Raw genomic sequence first — 11,104 nt, forward strand, 5'->3', positions numbered from 1 at the left:
CCGAAGAAATTCAGAAAACCCCGGAAAAAGGATGTGGTGGCAAAGAGAAACCGCGGTCGACGTGGGTGGCGAGGAGCACACACTCACCCTCTTGCGGCCGCTGCTCGGTCTCGTCCTCCGGGAGCCGCCAGGATCCGTGGGGAATCAGACTCCCCTCCACCAGATCCTCCAGATCCTCCTGCTGGATCGTGGAGCAAATCCAGTCGCCCTGGATCCAGCCGGGCGGCATGCCAGATCTCGACGACGATCCCCCCGGCTGGACTTCTTGCCCTTCACCTTCGCCGTCGCCTTCTTCGCGTGCTCCAGGGTCGCCTTCTTGTCTTTCGCCATCTCAGCGGGGTACGCTCGGACTAGGCGGTGGCATGGAGGGAGGAGACGGGTGCAGAGGAGAAACAGAGGAGGAGGAGGAGAAGAAATGAGGCACACAGTACAAAAGCACCGGCCCAAACTCCTTATATGGGCTGGTTTCCCGAGTGACTGACCAGTGGGTCCAGGCAATCCTGTCAAATCCCGCAACAGTCGCGCGCGCGGTACGTGGCGAAAATGGTGGCATGGAGATCGAGGCGCCCCTGCCTAATCCATTCTGATTACCATGGCCCTCTCCGCCCCGCGCGCTTCCCCAAATTTCGAATCCTGCGAGATCCGGGAACGCAGAGCAGTCAATCATGCCGGAGATTCTATATCATATCAAACACTCGAAGCTTATCAGCAAAATCCACTCGACAACCTTTGAATGGCTCAAGGCGACTGGGAATGAGGTCGAAGTTTTCTGCATAGTTCTCCAATCCAAATAAAGTGCTCCCGCAGCCTGAAAATTGAGTCAGAACCATCTTCTACTTCATCTCCACTCGGACCCCGAACCATTCAGGGTCTAATGACGATGACATGTATCTAGGGTAGGGCAATAGACCTAGTCTAAGTACCCTACCCAAGGACACTGCCCTACAGTCAAGGACATCCAAAGGACAGCAGATTCTACCGACTGGAATCACCACAAGACTCAACCCACTCGACTGAGTGTTCACTCGGATACCCCAATTCCATTCGACCATACTAGAATCCACTCGGAGAACAGAAGGTCTAAGTTCACTCTGAATGACAACAGTCGGGCGTTCACTCCGTAGTCTTAATGGTCATTTATGTAACTTTAATGCTGGCGTTACCAATAACGTTACTATCTTTATGTACATTGAACCCTGTGTAACTGAGGGCCGGAGGGGTCTGGTGAACTCTATATAAGCCAGCCCCCTCCTCAGGCAGAAGAGTTCGCACCCCCTGTAACTTCACGCATATCCAATCGACCGAGCCTTCGGGCACCGAGACGTAGGGCTGTTACTTCCTCTGCGAAGGGCCTGAACTCGTAAATCTTGCATGCACAACTTCACCGTAGCTAGGCTCTTGCCTCTCCATACATACCCCCTATTCTACTGTCAGACTTAGAACCACGACACGGTGGTCAAAACCTTCGGGAGATTATATAATGAATTTTTGCCGACCAAAAGAAGTATCACGAAGAAAACGGAGTCTGGAGAGCACACGAGGTGCCCACGAGGCAGGGGCCGTGCCTAGGGGGGTAGGGCGCACCCTCCACCCTCGTGGATGCCTCGTGTCCTTCCCGGACTACTTATTATTTTCCTATTTTCTTAAATATTCCAAAACAAAGAAAAATTGCTATTAGAACTGTTTTGGAGTCGGTTTACTTACCGTACCACATACCTATTCCTTTTCGGAGTCTGAAACGTTCTGGAAAGTGTCCCTTATGTATTCCTCCGGGGTTACGGTGTTAATAACATTGGTTTCAACATTTATGGGATTACCTGAGATATAATGTTTGATTCTTTGACCGTTCACCACCTTTGGATTTGTGCCTTCAAAGTTGTTGATTTTTATGGCACCGGAACGATAGACCTCCTCGATAACGTAAGGACCTTCCCATTTAGAGAGAAGCTTTCCTGCAAAAAATCTTAAACGAGAGTTGTATAACAAAACATAATCACCTACATTAAACTCACACTTTTAACTTTTTCTTTAAACAGTTTGGCATTCTCATAGGCCTGGGTTCTCCACTCATCAAGTGAGCTAATGTCAAATAGTCTCTTCTCACCGGCAAGTTTGAAATCATAATTGAGCTCTTTAATGGCCCAATATGCCTTATGTTCTAATTCGAGAGGTAAGTGACATGCTTTTCCATATACCATTTTATACGGAGACATACCCATAGGATTCTTATATGCAGTTCTATAGGCCCATAATGCATCATCAAGTTTCTTGGACCAATTCTTTCTAGATCTATTAATAGTCTTTTGCAAAATTAATTTAATCTCTCTATTACTCAGTTCTGATTGACCACTAGACTGTGGGTGGTATGGAGATGCAATTCTATGATTAACGTCATACTTAGCAAGAATCTTACGAAAAGCACTGTGAATAAAATTTGAACCACCATCAGTCATTAAGTATCTAGGGACTCCAAACCTCAGAAAAATAACTTCTTTAAGCATCTTAATAGAAGTGTTATGATCATCACTACTAGTTGGAATAGCTTCTACCCACTTAGTAACGTAATCAACAGCAACTAAAATATGTGTATACCCATTAGAGGAAGGAAACGGTCCCATATAATCAAAGCCCCAAACATCAAATGGTTCAATAACAAGTGAATAGTTCATAGGCGTTTCTTGACGTCTACTAATATTACCAATTCTTTGACATTCATCACAAGACAAGACAAACTTACGGGCGTCCTTGAAAAGAGTAGGCCAATAAAAACCGGATTGCGATACCTTATGTGCAGTTCTATCTCCAGCGTGGTGTCCTCCATAAGCCTTGGAGTGACACTTGCGTAGGATCTGTTCCTGTTCATGCTCAGGTGCACAATGTCTAATAACACCATCTACTCCTTCTTTATAAAGGTGTGGGTCATCCCAGAAGTAATGTCTTAAATCATAGAAAAACCTTTTCTTTTGCTGGTATGTGAAACTAGGTGGTATAAATTTAGCAACAATGTAATTGGCATAATCAGCATACCATGGAGCAGTACGAGAAGCATCTATGATAGCTAATTGTTCATCAAGAAAGCTATCATCAATAGGTAATGGGTCATCAAGAACATTCTCTAACCTAGATAAGTTGTCTGCAACGGGGTTCTCAGCTCCCTTTCTATCAATAATATGCAAATCAAATTCTTGTAGTAGGAGAACCCATCTAATAAGTCTAGGTTTAGCATCTTTCTTTTCCATAAGATATTTAATAGCAGCATGATCAGTGTGAACAGTTACTTTAGAGTCAACAATATAAGGTCTGAACTTATCACAAGCAAATACAATTGCTAAAAATTCCTTTTCAGTAGTAGCATAATTTCTCTGGGCACTGCCTAGAGTTTTACTAGCATATTGGATAACTTTTAATTTCTTATCAACTCTTTGTCCTAGAACATCACCTACAGCATAATCACTAGCATCACACATAATTTCAAAGGGTAAATTCCAATCAGGTGGCTGAACAATAGGTGCAGAAATCAAGGGTTTCTTAAGTATTTCAAATACTTCTACACAATCATCATCAAAGACAAAAGGAACATCTTTTGGTAAGAGATTATTCAGAGGCCTAGAAATTTTCGAGAAGTCTTTAATGAACCTCCTATAAAAACCGGCATGACCAAGGAAACTTCTTATACCTTTAATGTCCTTAGGACACGGCATCTTTTCAATAGCATCAACTTTAGCTTTATCAACTTCAATACCTCTTTCAGAAATTTTATGCCCCAAGAAAATACCTTCATTAACCATAAAGTGGCACTTTTCCCAATTCAAGACAAGATTAGTTTCTTCACATCTCTGCAAAACTCGATCAAGGTTGCTTAAGCAATCATCAAAAGAAGTTCCATATACGGAAAAATCATCCATGAAAACCTCAATAATATTTTCACAAAAGTCAGAGAATATAACAGTCATACATCTTTGAAAGGTAGCAGGTGCATTGCATAAACCAAAAGGCATACGTCTATAAGCGAAGGTACCGAAAGGGCAAGTAAAAGTGGTCTTTTCTTGATCCTCTTTTGACACAGGTATTTGAGAGAAACAAGAATAACCGTCAAGAAAGCAAAAATGTGTATGTTTGGATAATCTTTCTAGAATTTGATCAATAAAAGGTAAAGGGTAATGATCCTTTTTAGTAGCTTTATTTATTTTGCGCAAATCAATTACCATTCTATAACCTGTAGCAATTCTTTGTGGGATCAATTCATCTTTATCATTAGGAACAACAGTAATACCTCCCTTCTTAGGGACACAATGGACAGGACTTACCCACTGACTATCAGCAACGGGATATATTATACCTGCCTCCAGAAGCTTTAGTATTTCTTTCCTTACCACTTCTTTCATCTTAGGATTTAACCTTCGTTGGTGATCAACAACCGGTTTAGCGTCTTCCTCCAATTTTATTTTGTGCTGGCATAGAGTGGGACTAATGCCCTTAAGATCATCAAGAATATATCCGATAGCAGCACAGTGCTTCTTCAGAGTTTTCAATAATTTCTCTTCTTCCTACTCTAAAAGGTTAGCACTAATAATAACATGATATATCTTCTTTTCATCAAGATAAGCATATTTAAGAGTATCAGGTAATGGTTTAAGCTCAAACATGGGATCACCCTTGGGTGGAGGAGGATCCCCTAGAATTTCAACAGGCAAATTGTGTTTCAAAATAGGTCCCTGTTTAAAGAATACTTCATCTATTTCCCTTCTTTCATTCATAAACATATCATTTCATGGTCTAGCAAATATTGTTCTAAAGGATCATTAGGAGGCACGGCAATAGAAGCAAGACCAATAATTTCATCTTCACTAGGCAATTCTTTATCATGGGGTTGTCTACGAAATTTAGCAAAATTAAAATCATGAGACATATCCCCGAAACCAATAGCAACAACATCTTTTTTGCAATCTATCTTAGCATTAACAGTATTCAACAAGGGTCTACCAAATATAATGGGACAAAAGTCATCTTGTGGGGAACCAAGAACAAGAAAATCAGTAGGATATTTAACTTTCCCGCACAAGACTTCAACATCTCTAACAATCCCAACTGGTGAAATAGTATCTGTATTGGTAAGCTTAATAGTAACATCAATATCTTCTATCTCAGCAGGTGCAATATCATGCATAATTTCCTCATATAAGGAATGAGGTATTGCACTCGCACTAGCACCCAAATCACATAAGCCATGATAACAATGATCTCCTATTTAACAGAAATAACAGGCATGCCTACAACAGGTCTATGTTTATTTTTAGTATCGGGTCTAGCAATTCTAGCAGCTTCATCACAGAAGTAAATAACATGCCCATAAATATTATCGACCAAGAGATCTTTAACCATAGCAATACTAGGTTCAACTTTAATTTGCTCAGGGGGTGTAGGTGTTCTAGTATTATTCTTACGAACCACAGTTGAAGCTTTAGCATGATCCTTTATTCTAGCAGGGAAAGGTGGTTTCTCAATATAAGCGGTAGGAACAATAGGATCAACATTATAAGTGATAGTTTCAACTTTAATAGGTTCAACTACTTTTACTTCAATGGGAGGATGATATTTAAACCACTTCTGCTTAGGGAGATCAACATGAGTAGCAAAGGATTCACAGAAAGAAGCTACTATCTCGGAGTCAAGTCCATATTTAGTGCTAAATTCACGAAAAGCATCGGTATCCATAAAACATTTAACACAATCAAACTTAGGTGTTATACCTGACTCCTTACCTTCGTCGAGTTCCCAATCTTCAGAGTTGTGTTTAATTCTTTCCAATAAATCCCATTTGAATTCAATAGTCTTCATCATAAAAGAACCAGTACAAGAAGTATCGAGCATGGAGCAATTATTGAGAGAAAGCCGAGCATAAAATTTTTGAATAATAATTTCTCTTGAGAGCTCATGATTGGGGCATGAATATAACATTGACTTAAGTCTCCCCCAAGCTTGAGCGATACTTTCTCCTTCACGAGGCCAAAAATTGTATATGTAATTACGATCACGATGAACCAGATGCATAGGATAAAACTTCTGATGAAATTCCAATTTCAATCGGTTGTACTTCCATGATCCAATATCATCGCATAGCCTAAACCATGTCAATGCCTTTCCCTTCAAAGATAAAGGGAAGACCTCCTTCTTTATAACATCCTCTGGCATACCTGCAAGCTTAAATAATCCACAAACTTCATCCACATAGATTAGGTGCAAATCGGGATGTAATGTTCCATCTCCTGTAAAAGGATTAGCTAGCAGTTTCTCTATCATACCCGAAGGAATTTCAAAGTAAAAAATTTCAATAGGTTCAGTAGGTTGAGGAGAAACTCTTTGCTCTACTGGTCGGGGTGAAGATACCCCGAACAAGCCCCTCAAAGGATTACTTTCCATAGCAACAAGTGACAGTAGATTTCAGCACACTATATAAATTTTTCCTTACCAAAGGCGCTTCACTCCCCGGTAATGGCGCCAGAAAAGAGTCTTGATGACCCACAAGTATAGGGGATCTATCATAGTCCTTTCGATAAGTAAGAGTGTCGAACCCAACGAGGAGCAGAAGGAAATGACAAGTAGTTTTCAGTAAGGTATTCTCTGCAAGCACTAAAATTATCGGTAACAGATAGTTTTGTGATAAGGTAATTTGTAATGGGTAACAAGTAACAAAAGTAAACAAGGTGCAGCAAGGTGGCCCACTCATTTTTGTAGCAAAGGACAAGCCTGGACAAACTCTTATATAAAGGAAAGCGCTCCCGAGGACACATGGGAATTATTGTCAAGCTAGTTTTCATCATCCTCATATGATTCACGTTCGTTACTTTGATAATTTGATATGTGGGTGGACCGGTGCTTGGGTACTGCCCTTCCTTGGACAAGCATCCACTTATGATTAACCCCTCTTGCAAGCATCCGCAACTACAAAAGAAGTATTAAGGTAAACCTAACCATAGCATGAAACATATGGATCCAAATCAGCCCCTTACGAAGCAACGCATAAACTAGGGTTTAAGCTTCTGTCACTCTAGCAACCCATCATCTACTTATTACTTCCCAATGCCTTCCCCTAGGCCCAAATAATGGTGAAGTGTCATGTAGTCGACGTTCACATAACACCACTAGAGGAAATACAACATACATCTCATCAAAATATTGAACGAATACCAAATTCACATGACTACTTATAGCAAGACTTCTCCCATGTCCTCAGGAACAAACGTAACTACTCACAAATCATATTCATGTTCATAATCAGAGGGTTATTAATATGCATAAAGGATCTGAACATATGATCTTCCACTGAATAAACCAACTAGCATCAACTACAAGGAGTAATCAACACTACTAGCAACCCACAGGTACCAATCTGAGGTTTTGAGACAAAGATCGGATACAAGAGATGAACTAGGGTTTGAGATGAGATGGTGCTAGTGAAGATGTTGATGGAGATTGACCCCCTCCCGATGAGAGGATCGATGGGGATGACGATGGTGATGATTTCCCCCTCCCGGAGGGATGTTTCCCCGGCAGAACAACTCCGCCGGAGCCCTAGATTGGTTCCGCTAAGGTTCCGCCTCGAGACGTCGGCGCTTCGTCCCGAAAGCTTCTTCCTTATTTTTTCCAGGGCGAAAGACTTCATATAGCAAAAGATGGGCACCGAAGGCCTGCCAGGGGGCCCACGAGGCAGGGGAGCGCCCAGGGGGTAGGGCGCGCCCCCACCCTCGTGGACGGTGGGTGGCCACCCTCTGGTGCTTTATTCGCCCAATATTTTTGATATATTCCAAAACTGACTTTCGTGGAGTTTCAGGACTTTTGGAGTTGTGCAGAATAGGTCTCTAATATTTTCTCCTTTTCGAGCCCAGACTTCCAGCCGCCGGCATTCTCCCTCTTCATGTAAAACTTGTAAAATAAGAGAGAAAAGGCATAACTATTGTGACATAATGTGTAATAATAGCCCATAATGCAATAAATATCGATATAAAAGCATGATGCAAAATGGACGTATCACTTGCGAGAGGGGTTAATCATAAGTGGGAGGCTTGTTCAAGTAAGAACAACACCCAAGCACCGTTCCACCCGCATATCAAATTATCACAGTAGCGAACAAGAATAAAAAAAACATGATGAAAGTGACTATATGAAATTCCCATGTGTCCTCAAGAATGCTTTGCTTATTGTAAGAGACCATTTCGGCCTGTCCTTTGCCACAAAAAGGATTGGGCTAGCTTGCTGCACTTTTTCTACCGTTACTATTACTTGCTCGTTACAAATTATCTTGCTATCAAACTATCAGTTAGTGACAATTTCAGTGCCTACAGAAAATACCTTGTTGAAAACCACTTGTCATTTCATTCCGCTCCTCGTTGGGTTCGACACTCTTACTTATTGAAAGCACTACAATTGATCCCCTATAATTGTGGGTCATCAGTTTGGTTCCAACTGCAAGGCCGAACCCGGGTTTCACAATTGGTTCCTATCCCCAGCCCTAGATTGGCTCGAGGAGCTCAGCTTTCATGCTAGACATCCGCGCTCGCCGCCGCCGTTTGCACTCCGCCTCGCACCCACGCTGCGCTACACTACGTTCACGTAGTGCCTTTTCCCCCAGATTGATGCTGCGCCTGCTCCTCATCTCCCTAAACTAAAGCACCTCGAGCTCATGGGCGTCCGCATCTCGAAGGGGGATTTGGAGTGCTTGCTCGGCGGCTATACAACGCTCGAGTACCTTCGTCTTCAGGTGATGGATGGGTTCAGGAGCCTCCACATTGCCTTGATGAATGTCCCTACTATTTATGTGCATTGCTGGTGCCGCAACAGGCTGTCAGTTGAGGTGTTTCACGATATGGTAATTGAGAATGCGCCTTTCCTAGAGAGATTGTATGTACTTGATAAAGTAGGGCCAACAAGAATCAAGGTCATTGACGCACCGAAATTGATAGTGTTGGGCTATTCGTGTGCTGAATTCTCCGAACTTGTTACTGGATCATTATCCGTTCATGTACAACAGTCTTCTTCTTATCCTTCTTATTACTGGACATCACATTTTATCTAATTTTTGTTGATCTATGTTCCCCTGTCATCCAAAAAATGATTCCCATAAGCTTGACCCCGTCTCTACGCATAGTGAAGATCTTGGCACTACAATCTATCGGCCCGATCTGGATGAAGTTGTTAGATTCCTTAGATGCTTTCCGTGCACGGAGAAGCTATACATCAAGGTGATGCTCCTTTCTTGTTAATTGTTAACCACAACAGAGTTCAGTTTGTTGTTACGTTTACCTATGATTACAATGACAAATGTAGTATGATTTCTAAAGGAAATTTGGAGGATTTCAATACATTTTTTGAGATGTTAATCATGAACAATTGAAGATGGCATGCCACTCTATTCATGTATTTTAGAAATCCTACAAATCAAAGAGACCCGAAGTGTTCAAATCTGTAGGTTGGCACCAATATGTTGTCTTTGTTTACAGATACAAGCAGGCCCGAAAGTGGAAAATGTTGCGCAATATAACAATCCCATTGAATGCCTTGATCTTCATCTCACAGAAATTGCTTTTAACGAGTACTGAGGCACCACACCAGAAATTAAATTTGCCAGGTTCTTTGTTCAAAAAGGAAGGGTGCTCAGGGTAATGAGGTTTGCCCTATATTTAGTGCGCAGAAGTGAGTGGTTTGCTAAAGAGCGCATGCGTCTACAGCTGAATAGAAAAGGCTCTACATAAGTTGGATGGAAAAGGCTCTATAGAAGCTGAATTTCAGTTTGTAACTTCATATGGCAGATTATTCGAAAGTTACTGTATCAGCCGCTATATGACTTCTCGGTGGCTGATCCTTTCACAGAAATAATGCATCAAAAAGATTCTGAAGATTATGAATTTGATTTGTAAGAATAGTTTGAACCTTGTAATGTTTGAATTTGGGCCTTGTAATGCTGGAATTTGAACCTTGCAATATTTGCAGTATTTGTGATATAACATAATTGGATGTTTAATTTGGTTACGCAATCATGTCCTATTATAAGTATATATGTTGTTCTTCTGTAGACAGAGCATAGATATTGTGCGGACAGAGCATATCCCATCGCACACGGGCTAAACTAGGGAACCCATCGGTGATGATTTTATCAATCACTAACAATTGTATGCCAGCAAGCATTTGCCCACAACACACATGGCTTATTAGCAGCAATCGTCTATGTTATTATTGGTCTTTGCACACATTTATGACTATGGACCTGTTTGCCGTGGATCACACACATCTTGTTAAGTTGAAGCATTTCTGTTGTTTTCACTCATCGCAAATAGTTCATCCGACTGAACTGTATGCCGTCTATCTCACACACCTTTATCTGACCGACCATTTATGTTGTGTTGCCTAATCAAAAACAGTTCATCCGAGTGAATTGTATGCCGTATATCACACACCTTGATCTGGTTGACCGTGTCTGTTGTTCTAGTCATCGCAAACAGTTCATATGGATCAACTGTATACCATGTATCGCACATGCAACTCTAATCCGAATTGTGCTTGATGTCTATGCCATCGCACACAGTTCATCTTATTGGCGACAGTTTTATTACGACATCGTTTGCGATGAATGCATCACACACAATTTGGTCGAAGGGTCTCTAATTCATGCGTCACGTTTGGACCATCATGCAGTAGTGATTCTTACTAAACCACAATTATGCACTAGTAAAACCCACACATTACCATCTCTATATCGCAAAACTATTGCAAGGAATCAAACTTATCATATTCAGTGATCTACATGAAAGTTTTTATTATATCTCTCTTCAATACCTATCATACCAGGACCAATTTCATAACATGTGCATATTGCCATCACTATTTGTTAGGCTCTCAAAAAGATATAAGTTAAGCATGAGAGTACAACTATTTCTTTGAAATATAACCACCGTCGTGCTCTAAAAGATATAAGTGAAGCACTAGAGCAAATGCCTAGCTCAAAAGATATAAGTGAAGCACATAGAGTATTCTAACAAATCAAGAATAAATGTGTGTTCCTCTCAGGAGGTGTGTGCAGAAAACAATGATTATGGAAAAATAAAAAGCA

This window comes from Aegilops tauschii, chromosome 3 (genome assembly GCF_002575655.3).
Source record: "Aegilops tauschii subsp. strangulata cultivar AL8/78 chromosome 3, Aet v6.0, whole genome shotgun sequence".
Lineage (NCBI taxonomy): Eukaryota > Viridiplantae > Streptophyta > Magnoliopsida > Poales > Poaceae > Aegilops > Aegilops tauschii.